Source organism: Bradysia coprophila, unplaced genomic scaffold (assembly GCF_014529535.1).
Source record: "Bradysia coprophila strain Holo2 unplaced genomic scaffold, BU_Bcop_v1 contig_732, whole genome shotgun sequence".
Classification (NCBI taxonomy): domain Eukaryota; kingdom Metazoa; phylum Arthropoda; class Insecta; order Diptera; family Sciaridae; genus Bradysia; species Bradysia coprophila.
This window is the reverse complement of record NW_023503972.1, coordinates 2,355,371-2,376,787: the sequence shown is the minus strand read 5'-3', so window position 1 is coordinate 2,376,787 and position 21,417 is coordinate 2,355,371. Positions and strand designations below refer to the sequence as shown.

Here is a 21,417-nt window from a genome sequence, read left to right as displayed (position 1 = left end):
TTGAAGCGAGTACACCTAATCGTCTCACAGATACAACAGAACACAAAAGACATTGTGATTCTGAGGGAGAAAAAAGTACCTTCAATTTTACGCATAAATTCACACATTTGCACATACAAAGCCCTTTTCCGTTCTGAACAGTTCTTGTCTATTGAATACAGATATCCCTTTTTTTTTGGTTCGTAAAAAAAATTTTGAATTTCAATTTAGTGGATCCAGTTCAGTGACTGATACCAATTGTTAATATTATCTGGATATGGAAATTCGTTGAAGAGAGTGGAGACATTTTTGTGAAGAAAAAAAAATTCTGGTGAAATTGAGGAGGAATAAATTTCGGTTTGGTGTATGAACTTTGGTATATTGGTTATGAAAAGTGTGAAATATGATTCAATAGAACATAGGTAATTGCTTTTCAATTCAGGGTATCGGACGTGAACACAGCTGTATATTGTTATTATGCGCTGAGTAGGTCGAGTACGTACTTTTCAGTGTTTGAAATTACCTACAAAAAACATTAACTCTGTGTCCATTTTTAATTATTTTACCCATACATTAGGGTAGAGTCATGAGTATCACATTTAAGACAAATTCTCTCTAAACTCACGTAAAACTTTCGTTGTTTTTTATTGAGAAATAGTTAACGATGCTACCGAGTGATAAAAGTTTCTTTAATCGCTAGATGTGTAGATTGGCAGTCGAGACCGAAGGGCGATTGTGACAATACAAATCGTGTACCTGAAGCATTTGGCATTCGGTTTGAGAAAAATACTTTTATCAACTCAGTAACGGAAAGCAAAACTTTCGTTGCCCTTACTGAGAAAAATGTTCTGTGAAACTTGGTGGTGCCTAAAATAGCATTTATTAGCCGGTGGGTGAATAGGCAGACCGAATGTGTACTAGAAAAACATTTATCACCGAGTTGCATACAACGTTTTTTCGCAACAAGTGACGAAAAGTATGACTTTCCTTAGACCTTATTGCCTTTATTGACACGATGTGTATTGTCACACTCGGCCTGCGGCCTCGAGTGACAATCTACACATCTAATGCCTAAAAAAGTATTGATCACTCGGTTGTATAAATACATATTTCTTAAAGAAGCCGGGTCAATTTTTGGAAAAACATTTTCTTAAATTTTCCAGCATTTCATCGAATTTTCCTACGTTTTTCCAAGTTTTAACAAAAATATTTTTTGTAAAAAACTAAAGAAAAACTAGGAAAATTTGGGAAAATTCCATTATACTAGTTTTCTTCACTGAGGTCTCAGTTGAATAGAATAATTTTCTCAAAAATTGTAACGAAAATTTTTCTTTTCGCCACGGCGTTTTTAGAGATAAATAATATTTTATTTTACCCTTCTCATCACTCCCTCATTATTTGAAAATGCTATCCTTTAGTCAAGAAATCATCCAGCCCTCTTCAAAATAATCTCCCATTAAATTTTCATCCATTCGACATTATCTTCACACATCTGGACCATGTCAGTAGATCAAATACCACATCCAATTAATTCGGTCACATCTTCATCAATTAAGCAATATAGACACCGAGAATATGCCATCAAAATGAGAGTCTGCGTTGGTATGTGCCTTTTTGTGCCATTTGACTGACCACGAAAAATGTTCACACAAAAAGTGTCTGTGGATATTATTAGATGTGAAAGGGACACATTAATGCGAGTCAATATCGATTAAGTTTTTACTACTTAACATTGTTGCGTATAGATTTGTTTTGAGTAACGAAATCTAAACAACTGGATTTTTTTCTGTGAGATTTCACGTGTTGACAGAAACCATTGACACAAAAAAAAAACGAAGAGAAGAAAGAATGAAATGATGTGGTATAGACACAGGCGACACCATGACTTATAGTCTTTAAATAAACAGACAGACTTGCACATAGTATAGATTCATCTTTTGTATACAACTCACATCACAGATTGAAATACAGAGAAGATGCGAACATTGGCTCGCATTTCCAGTATTTATAAAAGAAAATATCGGGTACTGGTTTGGTAAGTGTTCACAAGAGAGATATGTAACTGGATGTAGCAATGCCCATGCTCTATAATTAAACAAATTAAATTAGACGGTCGAAGCGCATTTCAATCTCGTTCACTCTTCACAATTTGGCATTTATATTAAGAGAGAGAGAGAGAGAGAACGAGAGAAATCGAAATTAATTAAAGAAAGCAAAAATTTAACAATTCAGCGAATTTAATCATATTTTCCTAATCCAAATAAAAACATTGTAGAACATTGAAGATTGTGTATATATGTACATACACACTCTTCCGACAACTTCCGTCTGAAACGGAGTTAAAACTGACACATTACACATACATTTTCGTTATTATATGATAAAATCTGGAACTAAACATCCCACCTACTTAATACAATATTTTTGCTCAAAAAAACATAAAATCCTAATTCATTTCATCTTTTCTCGCCAATTAATCTTTATTACTTTGTACACCCGAAATAATAATGTGTAATAGTAATGCCGCCTCTCTCGTCGGTATTATCTCAAGAACATATAGATGGATAGAAAGATATTCAAAATGCAGACAATATAATTATTGATTAACTAGAAAATATTATAATTTTTTGTTTACATTGAACATTTTCGTTTCTATTTTCGTTCCAAACAAGCAGAATTTTTGTTTATTTTTCTGTATAACGAAGAAGAAACACCAAACACAATTTATCCCTGGGTAGGCGCACGGAAAGGTAATTTTATGTCAGGTCAATACAAAACAGAAAAAAAGTTTTTTTTTTTTCATGAGTGTGTTGTGATTCACCTTATTTTCAACACTCTAAAGGCCATGAAAAAATGACGTTTTGTTGACGATTTGTCTGATGACAGTTCGGTGGAGAAAATATCTATTTACTACCTGTCTCATGAGAAAGTTGAACATTATTTGCCCCCTACGAAAATGATCGATTACAAGTGGAATTTTCCTATTCATTTTTCGTGAATTTTTATGTTAAGTTTAACTTTTGCATATAAAACATTATACATTGGATGCTGCTGCGTAATTCATTACTGTGGATACAGTTTTGTGACACTCGCAAACTTTCTGGTGTATTTTTGCTTCGGTAACTGTTTTTCGACAAGTGTAGTTGTATACCTCGCCTTCGGTACGGCACAGTTACCGAAGTTTGTTGCTCAAACCACATTGAGGTCTTTGTTTTTATCCCAAAATTGTTACCTAGTGCAGCATGCAAAGTACCTTCGTTTTCCCACGGGTTTAAAATGGGTTATTACAGTCCTAGGGATGAAATGTAAATTGAGCTCAAAAGCATTTAATAGTCATTTACATAACTAGGTATAAAAATTTTGTTGATCCGAAGTCAATAAAAGTCTCGTTTCTGTGTGTTTATTGACCTCGGTTTCATCCCCTGTAGAAAAATCTTAATCCTTAAACTCGCTCCGCTCTGTCGGCAAAAGTTCACTCAAAAGTTGTTGGAATTTCCTATTATCTCCTATCGGTAAACAAATAACTATTTTCCATATGTTTATCCCCGTTAAACGTGGATACATAATTGTGTAAGGGTAACACAGGTTTACTTACAACAAAGGTTTGTGCATTGATAAGTATATGCTTTTTAGAGGCATCGATATGGCACCGTATTGTTGTTTGGCATTATATACGGTTAAGTTGTTGTAAAGATTCATGTTCGTATATATGAAGAAAATAATAAAAATATGAACGGCTGGTTGAAGATACCTACAAATTTCAAAAATATGATGACTAAGAAAGCCAATAAAATTTCATTGAATTGCTGACATGGATAACGATGTGATTCCCTCGATAGAATCGATTCAGCATAACAAAACAACCAACAACAACAAAAAACTTGAAATTTTTTTAGCAAAGATTCTGTGTGGGTATTCAATAATATGAAAAGTCGTCCGAAACATTCACAACCAAAATTCCCTCATTTTTGTGGAAAATGTTGATTCTTCCCAAAAAAAATTGTTTGGATGTTTGGGAAAAGACGATGTCTTATAAAAAAAACCACATGAAAATCCGTGTATATGTTTTGCTATCAGTAAATAAGATATTTTTACACATTTCTCTCACTGTTGTGTGTGATGCACATATATAAATATATATGGAAGGTTAATAGACTATCATACATCAATATATACGATACTAAAACAATGAATGAAGAGCGAAGCGAAAAAAAAACCATTAAACGAATCGTCGTTTTTTTTTCTTCATTCTTTTTTTCATTATTGATATTAAAATGGCTTGATGGGTAATCATTGTATGGGAATTAAAATTTAATTGAATCATTAAAAGCGCTAAGATTTCGAAGGTAGATCATAATTTTCTTTTTACATTTTTCTTTTGATGAACAATATTTGGAAAAGAAAATCTTTGTTTTTGTATTTTACTTTGTTATGCCAGTTGAGATGGTCGTTCTCTGGTTGGTTCGTGTAGATACAATAGTCACATGAATCGATTATAATTCATTATCTAGCCGGGTATCAGTAGCAGCTATTTTCATAAGATAAATGAGTGCGCGTTGGATAGCTTGGTCTAACTAATTATTTCGCTGATTACTCACAAAACAAAAGGCTGCTGCTGCATAAACATTTTGGAAGAAATCAACTGAGGTGATGACGTGTTTCAATACGACAAAGTTTCGAGATTTTTTCTGTAAATGATTTCATCAAGTTGAAAAACGCTACAACGAGTTTTAACTTAAGTCCACATTAGTCTAGGCATACATTTTCCTATTCATATATGAGAGAACACCAGGTAGAGGGTTCTTACAGTCGTTAGCAGCAATAGGTACGAGGTCAATAACTCCACAAGAAGCCATTTCCATAATTCACGTAAAATTCACGCGAATACGAACGCCAGTTTTCAAATGGGGAAATCTTATTGAACTCACATTGTGTGTTTGTTGTCTCGTACTTTAATGTATTAATATTTGATTGAGAAGAATGAAAATTTTTCCTTTGGCACCACTCATAATGTGTGTCACGTTACACGCACGAAAGATTCAAAAAGTGTGTCACACGTACGAAAGAGATGCAAGATATGGTTTAAATTGTGATAGAAAGAGATACGGATAGCTTCCAGCGGTACATACTTTATGAAAGACTAATTTTCAGTTGGTTGTACACTGTAAAATTATTCGTTAATTATGTGTTTTCAGTGTAAAATACCAACCTGTTAGAGGTTGCCAAAAACCGGATTAGTACTGAATTCTCACGAAAGGTGGCGTATTGGAAAGGTTCGGCCTTAACCTTGTATTTTTTTTTAAATTCATGAAAATTGCTAGATGTTTTCAATTTTTCAAACGTTTGTACTCTCCGGGAACAACGTTGTTCCGCGGCTTCTTATTCCTCTTATCGAATAGTTTTGAATTGCGGAATGATAGAATTCGTCCACTCTACTATGAAGGTGGGATGACTTTTCCGCACTACAACGAAACATAGGAAAGTTTTCCTTTTGTAACCGGATCAAGAAAATTCGTTGGATTTTTTGCACAAGATGTGTGGGAAATAATTCGACTTTGTCAGCAGAATCTGAAGTAGCTCTATTTCGACATGAATTCGGAATGTGCATATGATTTATGAAAAATATTATTACGAAAACGTATTCTCTTTCGTTCCCAATTCGTTGCAGTTTCCTAAAATTAAAATCCGCTGTAAAATTCTAGAACGCTTTTCAATAAATCCATCTCTTCAATGATATTGTACGGCTTCAATTAAATATTGTATATACAATGAAGAGCTATAAATCATATCCAGTTAATTTAAACGATGTAAATAAATGTGTAATAAAATGAAATTAAATTTAAAAAAATCTTTTGCAAATATTTCACAAATTTGTATTTGATTGAATTAGTGAGTTTATTTTTACAAATTGGATAAAATCCGTTTGAATCGTTTTAAAAGTGTCCACGAATGAAACGGTAAAATAGCTGAGATTCAATTAAATCTGTTGCACTATGCAAATCGAACCAAATATTTAATTCAATAAATTTGGATTGATTCGATTGATTTTTTTTTAAGTCTATGTCATCGGTAATCTAATTTTAAAAAAATATATTTCAAATTCAACATATTTGTGGTGAGTCCGACGGTCTAACAATTCAAATACCTGAAACTATACACTTCCGATCGTTGTCGAATTGGAAAATCTACCACCGAAAAGGCTCACTTCGCGTACTCCAATATGGAATGATCATGTTATCCAAGCGCGAGATTTCAACATAAAAGATGCTTGGAAACCATATTGGACGGAAAGCACCAACTTTTCGAACAAATCTTTGATCGAAAACCCGAACGAAAAGTTGGATGGATACGATTTGGAGAGACGCGAATGGAGGATGTTGAACCGATTCCGATGTGGACATGGCTGCTGCAAACAACAACTACATCGGTGGAATTTCGTTGACTCACCGTTCTGTGACTGTGATAATGTGACTGTTCAAACGATGAATCACATCTTGAGTGATTGTCATCTTCAACGATTCTCAGGTGATTTGAGCGATTTAAATTTAGTGACGGTGGAGGCCGTTGAGTGGCTTAAGAACTTGGACTTAGAAATTTAGTGAATTAATTTAATGAAGTGAATGAAAATGTAGTATCTGCCATACGATTAATACCTGATGCCCGATGATCCCCTTCAATTTTGTCGATCTACGAAAAACTATTAAAATTTTAGGAGTCTCTAAGATTAGTATTTTTCCTGTAAATCGTGTGAAGGCTCTACCCTCGACTTCATTAAATTAAAACAAATTTATCTACGCTTAGATTTCAAACATACGCAGTTAAATTGCTGAGTTACTGAGTGGCTTAATCTTTTAAGCTTAAATCCGATTAGTAGTTATTTTCGGCTTCGCCTCGGGTTGATAATTTTCACATCTATTACGCATATATTATGGAATAAGCTATTAGGCATTTTGGATGTGTGATTGCTACTTGATGACAATACAACGTGTCTTTAAAAAAAGGATTTATCACCGAGTTACATACAACGCTTTGCATGGACTCCAAGACTATTTAAAAACGTTAGTTACGCAGCACATCGCTCAATAATAGTGAAGTAACCCGTAGAGTGTTCTCTTTGTCATTGCGTTTGACCTAGAGCTCCTAAATATGTACATAATCTGGCATGTTCATAATAATCATGATTCATAATCCATCAGAATGTTCTTTCTGACGCAAGAAACACTGCTGTTATAATAAAACGGCCTTTTTCCGTGTGTCACGTGTATTCATTAGTTGGACGAGCATACATGATACCATAATTTGAGTTCCAGAAAATGAATAATTTTCCAAATGTATAGCACGTGCTGTCGCGACAACATAAAGCTATTATCATTTATAATTTCAATAATTCCATTTCAATTATATTTTGGTGAGATGGCGAGGGTAAAGAAATGTTCGTTTTTTTTTTACCCAACAAACGAACAAACGCAAATCAGTGGGGACAAAAAATAAAATAGACGAAAAATATCACAAAAAATACAATTTTCCACATTATATCTCTACCTTTTATCCATGGATACAATTAACCTTTTGATATTTACATTCAAAATATTTCCCATTTTTCGACTGTGATGAACATTTCATTTCCATATCGAAACAATAAAATGAAATAAAATTGGAAGTGGAATTTGAAATTCGCACGATATATACTTAGAGCCTGAACAAAACAGTGAAAACACTGGATACAACCCAGCCTATTTCGGCCTATTTTTTTCACCCATATCAGGATATAATATGGTAAACAATTGTAACTTAATATTAGGCGCATCAAACATGAATAATAAATTTATTGATTTTCACGTATAAACAAATTTCATTTCTAAAATTTAATGATGAAATTCAAAACCCAGTAATTCTCTTCGGTAATTTATTTATTTTTCTGGTATGGTTTCATGACCCACATAATCGCCTATTCGTCTATGTCTATTGTAGAGATGTACAATTGTACATCCCCGCATAGTGTACAGAGCGGTTAGCGAAGATTTAATCATTCGCATTAAACGAATAAATAGACTGAAATTTGATGTTTTTCGGTTTTCATTTTCAATGGAAATGACCGAGTATAAACACACGGGAGAGTTTTTGTTTTGCTGCTTTTGTCGAAAACGATGATGTGAATTGATTACATTTCATTTGGTTCGACGTTATTTTGCGGTCGCAATTTGGAAAGTATTCCTCAATCATGTGCAATTTTCAAGTATGGAAAAATGTCTGTCGAGATTCAATTCAAATATTCGAATTTTCTACTTGTCAGGCATGACATAGTAACACCAAAAAGTAGATTGTAACAATTCAAAATTCGTTCGGTTTTAACGCCGATTTGATCTCTGAGCCGTGCTTGCTTCCGGTCTACGTTCTGAGTGACGTGATAGTTATTTACGTATATGTTCTGCCCTAAAACGCATAAAAAACTTTGTGCAAAAGAGATGCACGATTTTGTGAGAGAATTTCATACGGTTACTCTCACAAAATCTCTTGCATCTCTTTCGTCATCTTAATCATGTAATAGTTATATGTTTACAGAGTGAATATCCAATTTGTCCCAATGGTGGGCACAACGTTTCAACGTTTTTCATGCGTGCATGTTTTGTTTTGCTTCTTTTCTCTCTAGCAACCTTTATTCGGGTGGTTAAAATAGAACGTCGCCTTTGCTTTTTACATTTAAAATTAGAACTTAGTCAACCGTGGATGATTCTACAAACAAATGAATAAGGTGGTATTTTGACAGCGCCATAAGGAAGTCTGTTTGCTAGAGAGGGTATTGATTCGCCATACCATTTTCGTAAACAAAGTGACATTTCGAATGAGAAAAGTTCTTTTTTTCCCAAGGGAGAGAAAGAGCCCCATTTTTATCACTAGAAATGTAATTCGACCAGTCGTCAAGAAAATGTATTTTTCTCATGGCCATTGAGGAGAGAATATAAGGTAAAACACAACGCACGCATGAAAAATACTATTATAGGAACACGTTAAGCATCGTCACACTCCGAAAAAAGCTTTGACCGGTTGAATATATAACTCGACGAGTCAATCACTTCCCATTTGATACCAAGAATGATGTACCGCTCGAAATAACTATTACACAACAGGGAATGTCAAAAACCAATTTTCTTATTTTCCCTAGTGGTGTAAAAAGGCATTTTCGACCCCAGGAAAAACAATAGCTTCAAAAGACTTTATCGCACAGGGTATCTCACCTAAAAGTATTTTACAAGCAAAATTTTATTCCGGATATGGAACAAACAAACAATCTATAAACTAATCAGTATTATTATTGAGTGAAAGAAATGTCTAGCCTCGGAGATGCCCTATGGATATAAATATCAAGTATCCGAATCCGCTTGTACACAAAATCCATGTCGTAACCCTGAATTGCATTCGTTTGTCGTTTCGGCTTTTATTTCATTTGTATCAAACCAATTTCATTACACACTCCGCACATTTCTGTTATTTCGTCAATTTCATCATTTTCAGTTTATTTCTTTCCTTTAACATTCGATACGGAAATATCGAATGTTCGTTCATACATTTTGGTTTACGACGCATTATGAGAATACATGACGTATATATATACACACTAGTTGTGTGTCGTAAATATGCCAATTATTATTATGAATAACAAATATAAGAACACTGTTTATTTATACCCTTGTTGGACAAATAAATCGATCGATATCAGACAAATTGAAAGATTAAGGTAGTTGTAGGCATTGTTCGATTGTTGAAAATAAATGGAAAAAAAGGAAAAACGAAAAAAAAGAAGAAAACGCTGGAGAGTGTGCTATGTTTGCGGTGTTGTATATCCAAACACTTAAATACATTTTTCCTGTTTTTATTTAAGACATCGATATAATCAAAGATTTTACCGTTTGGGTAGGGGTTTGACGATTCCATCTTTATCGAATTACGTTTTTTTTTTGTTTTCTTCCTTCCTTTCGACGAAGGACAGGCATTCGAGCGTAAAATGAAATGTAATTTTTAATGAATTTCATCTCTCTGGTTGAAATGGATTAACGTCACTTTTACGCAACCTTTCACTTGACACTATACGAACCGAAATCCGCAACCTTTTACTTGACACTATACGAATCGAAATCCGAAATGAGTTCAACCGTTTTTTTGACGCTGTGCACGACTTATTATTGGAAATTTAAATTTTAAACGATTAAGAAACAAATAAAATCTCAGTCTCTGTTCTGCTTTGCAAAACGTTAATTATTAATTATGAAGTTAAAGGCCATGGAAGTCAGTTGTAATCTCTTCGATTCTTACTCATTTTACGTTAAAGAAAACGTTTCAAGAATCTTTCTCTTCAAAATAACCCCTGCTATTAAAATGATATCAGAAGAGAGGCTATGTCATTCTTGAGAATAAAGGGAATCTACCAAATCCGACTAACCTACATAGTAGTAAAGTCAAGATATTAAAAATGCGTTACAAAGCCAAAGGAAAATGTCGATAAAGGAAGCAAGTCCTTTGCCAATGCACTGTTATTAAATCGATCCGCCGATACAAAGGAAAAGTTTTACGATTTTATTTTGCGAAAATACTAAACAAAAACGTTGATTCATCGCTAAAGAATTCCTGGGTTTGTTTGAGCTAGATAAAAATGAGATTACAAATAAATCAAGACTTAAGAAGGAAATTAATTAATTAAAATAATCAAAGCTGTAAAGTTTATTGAATCAATTAATCATGCACCGTATCCGTATAAAATGCACAAAAAATCGGATCAGTTATTTATAAAATTTACAATATCGAATAACGAATGCAAACTGGCAGTGTTTTCATATAATATAAACCTGTAATTGGTAATGTTGGTAATGAAATGTGAATAATTTATTATTCAAAATTTTCGTTCATTGCGTTTCGTTGTTCGTTATTAATGATAAAATGGTATATTCTGCTAACAATTCTTTTGGCGAGTCTTCAAATTAACTTCAGTCTTTTGTCTCTATTTACGTTTCACAGACGGTAAGCATATCGCCAGTATAACTATCGGATCTGTTACTTCGAATGCTTCAAGTATCAAGTTTGGAATGGAAAATCTATTACTTCTTTTGATTTAACATTTTTGTTGTATAAGACCACATTAACCAGAGCTATTCATTTATTATTCTTGTTGTTGTTAATAACAGATGATGTAGCCGTTCGCAAAAAGGTTATAAAGTTGTCCTATTTGTGATTAGTACAATAAGACAAATGGCGGACGTACAAAGAAAAACGGAGAACTTTATTTAATTGGCTCTTCATTTCTAGCCTACAAGTTAACGCCGATATTTACTGGAAGTTAGCTCAAATCAGTAACTGAAGTGTACAAATTTGATGGTGGCTTCAATGAGAAAATCAAAATTCCTTGCCGCACAATTGCAACTACCTTGTTTGAGAGTATAATTCAATTGAAATTGATTGTACTATGTACTAAACACCCAGTTGAAATGAACAGAGAATTCTAGTTTTCAAAGACCACATTCATCTATTGAGCCCGCATATGGAAAAGGAATTCTGTAGCAAAAGTGCTTCGAAAAGCGTTTCATTCACGACCGACTCTTACTGCTAATCGCTTCCAGAATCATGCTGCTAGTCGTATAATCGATTTGCATTAAATTCATTCGGTTCAACTGATGTGGTTTAAGCTTCAAGAGAATTCGAACTGCATATTTCATCAAACATAAATGCATGAATTGCTTTTGATGGCTGGTGGTCTTTGGGTCGGGTGCTGAAGCAGAATAATAATATATTCGACTTGTTAAAAAATGGTTTTGAATCGAAAATTTAATTTCGTTGGAGGACGCAGGTGTAAGGTGCACGGGAGGCTGGTGACACCATTATTTTCAACAATAAAATTGAACCACAAAAACCATTTCAAAGTGGAATGGAATATCATGTCGAACGGTTGCGAATAGTACGATATGCTATTCTTTACATCATTTATTTCGATTCATGATTATTCCGAGAATTATGCTGTGGCTTTTTGCAATCAGCGTTTAACAACCAAAGGGAATGTGGGTGCTTCAGACCGTAATGAAAAATTCCTAGCCTAACTCAATGTAAACGAAATAATTTTTTTTTAACTTTTGTGTACATTTCATTTGGCATAGCCACCGTCTATACCGTATACTCATCACATTTTCACCTTATTTGTCTCTAATAAAATCCGCGAAAAAATTCTATTACCTTCCGTCTGCTCAGATCATAAAATTTCTTTTTATTTAATGATAAAACAACAGATTTCCATTTTTGACAGAGAAAAGACACTCAAACCGGGGGGAAAAATGATGAATTGGTTGGTGGGTAGCCGTTACATTTAAACACATAATAAATACGGAAAAATACACGAAGAGCAAAAAATAATTTCTTCGAAACACAATTAACGTCTGGTTACAATATAGAATACGAAAATGAAATTAAAGTTCGAATAAAAAAAGAAAATAAGTGAGGACTACAGCATGATGTTTTTTCAAGTAAGATCAACACATTTTAAATGAAAACACTTTTGCCTACTCTTACTGGCTAATTTTATCGTATGACTCGCCAATGAATGTACAAGTCATCCCACATCGACAGCGAAGACCTTCTGGATTGTTTCGTTTTGACGATTTGAAGACTTATACATCAAAAGGAGTCACAGTCAACGGGTCAAACTTCCAGCAACACGCAACATTGAGAAACAATTCGATAGGTTAACTATTTTGTCAGGATCTACATCATGAAATAGCGAATTTTCACGATTTTCTCGAATGAAATGAATTTGTGAAAATTCGTGAAAATTCATGAAAATTCGTGTGACATGAAAATTTACAAAATTCGCCAAAATCCGTAAAAATCACAAACATTAGCAAAAATATTCCGTTTCGTCCAGCTAGTCTTAAAATTTATAATTTCACATTCATGAAATTCCCGTTAAATTGAAAGAGGAAACAGTAGATGGCGAAACGACAATGACGAGAATTGCGTGACTGAGCGGCAAATACACTTCAAATAAAACAAAAACTCCATTGGTGTTGGTCTCTTTCGCTTTAATGTTATTCGATATGGAAGGAACACAAGTATGATTCATGACAAAAATATTTTGTCTTCCATCGACATGAAACCTAACGTTACGGTGATTGAGCCTAATGTCTTTTCCCTTGGTCCTACTGTGTTCGACAAAACTGACCTGATCTCACTGTTTTTAAAAAAATTGTGTAATAGGAACCAGCGGAAGCGTGTTTTGGAATAGAACTTTTTCCCAAAGAATTTCAATGAGCGATATACATTAAATTCCTTTCAATTCTCTTGTTTTGTTAAGCAATGCCTACACGTTTAAACAAAATGCTTCAACAAAGGGAACTCTTCACTTGACATGGTACCATTGACAGTGAAACCGAAAATGAGAAAAAGTGTAGCACATTAAAGACGACCAACTATACACTCTAATTAATTTTCCAGCATTTTATCCTATTTGCTTTATTTTACATAATTTAAAGTTTTGCTATTCAAAACAACATAAAATCATTTTCAAAGAGATAAAATACAGAAAAAAATAATCAAATTTTTTCATGAAAAACAACAAATGTCCACTTTAAAAACGAGAGAAGAGAGAGAGAAAAAAAAAACAGAAAAATTCGAAAACATCCCACACCATCATGATCTTATTAAGCTTATTATCATAGCATGTATTTAAGACAAAGTAACAATATTTTCTGTTAATTTAACATCCATTCTACGGGGGTTGACATTCAAAGAAGTATCATCCATCCAAAATGATTTTCTAATATAAATCCAACTCCTTGTTATTTAACGGAAAGTTTGTTTGGATAGGAACTGCTACAAACATTTATATTAAAGCTGAACAAAGCGTGAGATACCGACACAGCCATATAGAAGTATGTCAAGAAATTAGCAAGAAATCGCTTTTCTCATGTGTAACATTTCAAAGAACGAACGTCTCATAAATTTGCTGGGGAATATTAATTTCGTTGTTTTTAGTAAATATTCTTCGCAACAGTTCAAAGAATTTTGTCTTGACTTTGTAAACATCAGTGCATAAAACGGTAGATATTTATGTCGTTCAGAGCAGGATACAAATTGAACGAATGCATTTGATTATGTCGATTCACCTTTCAGATCCAATTTTAATTAAAAAAGTTGATTGATTGACTTTTCCAATAGGTATGCATGGTATGGTCTTTGTGCAAAAGTGTATTTTAAGCGAGCGATGTAATGAGACAAATCCACTAGACGTACGCTTTTAAATGGAAGTTCTGGGAAAATGTTTTAGTGAGATGGTAAAGTCAGGAAAATGTCAAGGAATTTCATTTAATTACCGTAAGGAAATGAAATAGCTACTAGATACAAGATACAAATAGAAAGAGCAGAGAGTTGGTTTGGTGCAGAGAATTAAACTTTTTTTTTAAACACGAACGTGTATGGCAAAAGGCTTATTTGATCCGATATTGACCTCACCTATCGATTGAACATTGTTTTTGTTTTTGATTTCCCTAATAAATTTCTCTTGTTATTTAAGCCAGATTTCCATCGTTTCCATTGTTCATTTGAAATTCAAAATCCTATTCGAAAACGGATAAGAATAAAATATAAGAAAGAGAGAGAGAGAGAATCGGAAAGAAATTTAAAAAATAAAAAAAACGTAAGCTGTGCGCTATAAATAATGAATATAAATTTAATTGGTAAATACACATTTCTCGTTGTGTTCGTTGTATTATACCTAGAGGTGTGCACCGCCGATTTTACGCCGGCGCGCCGCCGATTTTTTGCTAAATTTTCAGCGCGCCGCCGCCGAAAAATAATAGCTCACGCCGCCACCGCCGCCGATTGTATTTTCGTCGCGCCGAAATTTTGTACGTGTACTGCTTTCAACCATTTTAATGGGCGGTAATATAAAGTTAAATTGAAATATCTATACAAAAGTGTGTGCTTGAGTACAAGGTTTGAGCAAATGTTTATCTCTCTTAATTTATAAGTCAGGTTTCTTTATGCTGCTCAGCTAATACACTTATTACTTATAAATTTAAGTTTATCTAAATCTCTTATTTGCGAAAACCTTCTACTACGAACTCACTCCTACATAGAAGATGGACTAAAGACAACGGGAACGGTTATTGCATAAATCGAAAGATAATAGTAAAGAGTTTGCGTAAATGACATATAAATTATAAGTTGGGAATAACAAACCTGCAGAACATCTAGTATGATGATGTGACTTAAAATTTCCAACTTGTAAGTTGACTTATAGCTTATAGGTTATGAAGGATGGCTTACACGGTTTATCTTGCAAAAAAGCGGACGATGGATTCCAGGACATGATGAAGTTAATAAAATCTTTTCTCATGCTCAATCTGTTACAACCTCCGGGCATTTCTAGAGATGACGGTAAAAGACCGGACGGGATTTTGTGCGATGTAACTATTAGATAAATTAGATAAATCAATCATCCAAAAAATCTGGATCAATTGCAGATGATGCTGAAAGATTCAAGCATAATCATTACATACGTTTAAAAGAAAAAATTTTATTTACACCTATTGCTTTTGAATCACTAGGTTGCATGGGTCCCGAAACAAGTACATTAATTAAGAAATTTTGTTCATTAATGAGAAAAGCTTCTGGCGAACAACGCTCCATGGATTACCAAATACAAAAGATTTCTATTGCAATTCAACGGAGAAACGGTAGTTGCATTTTGGGGACTTTGGGGCGTAACAGAGTTGATGATTTTTATTTATTGTAAATACTTGTTTTTGAAAAGATCGTTTTTTACTGGTTGCGCTTTGCAGCCTTCTCGCTTATATGTCATTTACGCAAACTCACTAATCATTCGTGGATTCATTAAATCAGATGTTTTTAAAATGAAAGGTCAGTGATTGTACATTTAAAATATAAATGGTGAGATATGTCTCGGTTGATTCCCCTTGTATAAGTTGTTGATACTTCAGATCGCAAGATAGTAAGAATTCAGTGTTCGTAAAAAGGATTGCGCACGCTTTTTCAAATGTTTTTGCATTATTTTCGAAAATTTAGATTTTTTGTAAATTTATCGGCGCGCCGATCGGCGCACCGCCGCCGACTATAAATTTCTCTCGGCGCGCCACCGCCGATCCCTTACCAGTCGGCGCACCGCCGCCGATTATTTTAAGATCGGCGCACACCTCTAATTATACCAACAAATTTTCATTTTTCTACGCACAGAAATCCCGTCACAAAGGCAACTATCCTATTACAACAACGTTGTCTTGAGGGAAATCTTTGCCTGTTTCCAGCTGTATACATTTTTATATTGAGATTTATGATTCGGAATTTGTAAAAAAACGAAGAAAATAAAATTGGAAATACTAAAAAGATATAAAATTTCAATGTTATCGCTAGCATATTAATGGGAAGAATGTTCTTCGGGCGCTTGGATGTGTTCAAAATTTCTAAATAATTTTCAGAATCTGAATTTTGTCGGTACAACGGAATGACAACAATAATTAATAATAAAAAGAATGGAAATTCCTTACTAGTTCAGATTGAGAGTAGAAAAAAATAGACTCGAACGATGACACAGTATGCAACATTTCGTTCTCAGTTAAAGATTTTTGGTTGAAATTATTGCACGAAAAGAAATTTAAAGAAGATGTAGAGGTAAAATTGAGCTGCGATTCTGCTAGAATATCAAGAAAATTTTCTGTAAAGAGTCCTAGTATTGAATCTTAAGGATCGGCTCTAACGAAATATAAAATTTTTAGTAAAATCTACTCATCATCAGTGTTGCCAACGACGATATTACCAATAACTAATCTATGCCAAATTCAGTCTTAAATAGCGAAAATCTATGATAAATCAAATGAAGTAGTAGATTTTCCATCGAATATTAAACGATGAGGCGAATTGTAAATTCGGCTCGGAACAGTTCCGATCTCGCAAAATTAACTCAATCGCCTTAAAAAGGCGCAAGCAAATCGAATTTTGTATGGTTTGTAGTCAGTAGGTGTGATGTCATGAATTTGACCTTTCCGAACGTCAATTGTAAAACAAATGAAGATAGATTAAACAAATGAAGGGATAGATTTCATAATTTTATGAGGATTCTAAGAAGGATTCGTTAAACAAAATTAATTCAATTGCCCAAAAGGGTATCCAAAAAATGAGTATACATGTGAGCAATGTAACACTGAAAAACCGTTTCACGATATCTAAGGTGATCCTTCCCCATAGAATGTTTTCAAATTTAAAGGTAAAGGTACCCAAAAAAGAGTATTGTTATGAGGACTCAGAAAAACCGTTTCACTATATCTGAGCTGATCCTTCAAAAAAACTTTGTTTCTATTGAGGTCAATCGTCGATGGAGATTTTTTTATGGTTTTTCTGAAAGTGATGGTGATATTTGGGCACAAAAAAAACTCGATAATAAGGTTCATAGCTTATTTATGGGAATTTTAATTCTCTTTTTGGTAATTTATAAAAAAAAACTCCGAATTCTAAAAACAACTCCGAATCATTCTAAAAGATTCCGAATATTTTTTTAAAAATTTGATGAAATTATTCGGATTTGTTTTTAAATTTTTGATCACTAGCAGCCCTGCCAAGGTCACAAAAATTTTTTCTTAACAAACATCCATCGAACGAAACGAAATTTCCACGAGTAAAATTTACCCTAAAAAAATCAACAAACATTCCTAACAGCAAATAAAAACGAAATCCATCATGTTGTCTGATTTGTTGCGTTTTGTTCATGTTTGTGAATAGCATTATATTTTATTCCATTCAACAAATAAAAGAACATTCGGTTCTGCCTTTTTTGTTGATGGCTGCTCTTCCCCAAACTGATATGAAATGACACATTTTTCATAAAAAAAAAGAATTTTTTAAATTCACATGCCACAAAATCTGCACTCACAACAATTATGCGAATAATTTGAAGCAGAAATGTGAAACGGATTTTTTTCCCTAAAAATTTACATCTCGCTACAATAAATCCACCAAACAGAACGGTACATCATGAACAATGCATAAAAATAAAATAAATTCTACAATCCTTTTGTATTGTAAGTAAATGCTAAATACACTTCATGTAAGTACTTCTTGTGCAAGAAGCAAGTCTCATGATAATCTGTACAATAGAACACGCAAAAAAAGGAGAACGACAACGTTTTCGATTTTATATGTAAACCTTCCATCAAGTTGTGTGTTCGAAACCATTTCCATTGTCTAAAGAGCTTATGTAATATTAAGTCTGCTACCCACATACAAAAAAAGAAACGGAGAATAAAATAAAAATTCACAGAAATGAATTCAGTATCATCGTTGATGAGGAGTTCAGAACATAATATATACAGTACAGAACACAATGGATATTCATTTGGAAATTAGATGTATGGGGTTTTTCATGTTACGAATTTTATAGTTTTAACAATACAATGAATGACGAGCGAAAATTTTTATGGAAAATTTAATACAAATTTAAAAAGTTTAAATTACCTGAATTTCTGGTGAATGTTTGCTCAATTCCATAAACGGTCATTTCAAATTGTCTGCATAACACTGATACTTATAGTCACTATATAGTCCTTTAACACTTTTTTTTCTCGTTCGAATTTAATTTCAGTTTGACCAATTTTTAAATATTTCCAATTATATTTCCAATAAACCTCAGCTCACAATATCAACAGCGACTGGTGTGCTTAATTATTATTATTTTCAATTAATTCAATTCAATTTCGATGAAATGAGTATCATAATCAAGCCAAGCAATCAAAATAAGAAAATTCTGATAAACATAAACACAGAATATTCAATTAAAATAAATTTTGTGTGATTCAATGTGAGATTATTTTCTTTTGCTTTACTAAGTATACTTTATATCTGATGATTATATTATATTCCCCAATAAAATGAAAAAACTTGAATGCCACTGCCACCGGATTTGTAACGTTCCAAAGAAAAACTCAAGACCAACTGAATCTGGAAATAAAAACCGACAAAGTTCCCATGTAAACGATGGAACTTTTTCTGCTTTGCCGTTAAAAGCAAAGCTTTTTTCTCTGCTCACGGTTTTGTAGTCAGATTTTGTGAGTTTTTCCCAATTCGTTTTTTGGTTTTTCTTCACCCGATTCTACTCTCTTCAGCTCAATTGAATTGAAGACATTTATTCTCTCTTCTACCCACATACACGTTTCGACGAATGCTTTCGCTATACGTAGTGGGTATATTTATATGAACGCGATTTGCATTTGAATTTTTTTTCGTTTTCGTTTAAGTTTAAGTTAGATTTTCTGTTTTCATTGTAAATAATAATCGAACACGTTGGTTATTGAAATGTTGAATAAATTTTCCAATCTTTTTTCTCTCGCAGTGATAGAAAATCGGAAACATTTATTTCAATTCTTTGAAGAAGATAGATAAAATGGAATGAAATATCGGGTGTAGGTAGAATACCTTATGTGGCTGCAGATTTTTTTTATTTTTATTTTATTTTAGTTCAACAAAAAAAATATTTTTTCTTTATATTACTGAGTATAACTTTCGATCAAATTTTAAATGTTCCATTGAACGTTGCCAAAATATTTATTTATTTGGTACAATTTTTCCAGGAAATTGATGAACAACAATTTTATATATTTTTATGAAACACCTTTTCGATGGACGTGCACGTGCAGACTGTCCATCTCAGTGCAATACTGATAACTTTTAGATTTTCTCCCCTCTCAACCAGCAACCAAAACATTTATACAAAACTGAATTTAAACCAAAAAAAAATCATTTTCACAGCGAAAATTCGACGCATGTGCAATCGATTTTTTGTTCATTATTTTGCTTTTCTTCTTTCACTCCACTTTTCATGTTGAATGATTGTTCGGTTTACTTTCTGTTCTCGGCTGCTACATAAACGTGTGTATAATATACACACAAAACGATCCGTATAGATAAACGATGTTTAATATAAATGTATGATGAGGAAAATGTTGTTTATCATGGAATTACGGGCTGTGTATCGTCGGAACGAGGAAGACCAACAACGAAATATCTTCAAATATCATTTAGGTAATAGCCATGCTACACCAGAGATTATCTGCGACTTGTACGATGACTACATACGCCCTTATACACACTGACAATGAAACACACAACACGGAGCACGGAGCCCAAAGAGATCTCAAAATTACGAACCGAAACCCGTATGATATGAAGAACCAAATGAACACATGGATGTTTATACAGTACAACACATAACATTATGTGAATAATTAAAGCACACAACGGGATGGTTCGATTTTAATTTGGTAATCTTACATTGATAAGACGTATTGAAATCGTACGGCATTTCGTACAATATAGGCACACGGTGTAGTGTAATACGGATGATAATTGTAAATAATTAAACTTCGTTTCAAAGAGATGATTACTGAGACATACACCAGCGCGAATGCAGAGATAAATATAATAATGAGCGCGAACTTACTGTATGTTTGTTATCTAATGTCGATGTTATAAAACATGATAATCGATATCATGACCAAATTTTATCGCTAGATTGGTAAACGACAATTTACAACATTCGATTTCAATTTCAACTCAGTTGATTTATTTTGTAATTCGGTGGCATTATAAAGTAAAGTTCGGAACAGAGCTCACGTCGACCTGAAACTTAGATTACCTGAAACTTAGAACTGAATGTGAATTGAAACTCCTTTGCCTGACCTGAATTGAGGTGCCTATAAGCCTTTTTTAGGTATACCTGAAATAAGACCTGATTTACCTAAACTTTTACTGATTTTCAGACGTCAGTCCAGATTCAAATATTCTCACGTTGACCTGAAATTCAGGTTCAGATTAAGGGATACCGGTTTCGAGTCTTATTCAAAAAACTATATGTTTCCCGAACTTGACCTAAATGAATTAGAAAACTATCAACGCCTTTCGATGTATGTTCCTCTATCGGAAAAATCGCTAATGATTATCGAGATGTGCGGGCCTCAAAGATCTTTTGCATCAGAACCATTCCATAACGAAAGCGTAGATGATCTACCAGGGTGGGACGAAGGATCAACTAGTGACATTGAATCAAAGATCAGTTAATCCTTTGTTTCTTTCCCGGTCACCGATCCAGTTTGTATACCTCAAAATCTAGCTTATGGTTAGAATACCGATTTTTTCGAGCCTCGGTTCGAGCGAACCCACAATCCATTCGGGTTTCGATTTATATGTTGTTGATTGTACCGGTTAAGATTGACTTCTGTTGAAAGGAGTCTTTCGCTTTGAGTTGCGATCGAGAAGGTTGATGGATCGATAATTTCTGACAATTCGGCTGAAAGTTTATTTCAAATGGTCACGTAGAAAGGTGAAATTGATTTCAAGTCAACTTGAGAGTTTGATTCGTGTTTGTGGATTAGATGAAGATGTTTAACAGGTGAAGAA

The 21,417-nt window shown here is 33.4% G+C and overlaps 1 protein-coding gene across 2 annotated transcripts in view; it reads right to left on the bottom strand.

Moving 5' to 3' along the window:
* The window catches only part of LOC119084010 (1-phosphatidylinositol 4,5-bisphosphate phosphodiesterase epsilon-1-like), a 140,947-nt gene extending 121,077 nt beyond the window's left edge, over window positions 1-19,870 (bottom strand). The window contains exons 1-2 of one of the 2 annotated variants that reach the window (XM_037193824.1): window positions 19,438-19,482; window positions 18,481-18,674 (exon numbers count right to left, since the gene is read on the bottom strand). The gene's annotated coding sequence lies outside the window, so the exon portion shown is untranslated. Of the gene's footprint in view, window positions 1-18,480 lie in introns of both variants that reach the window. The other variant, XM_037193823.1, reaches the window with a different exon arrangement.
* Window positions 19,871-21,417: the final 1,547 nt, after the last annotated feature.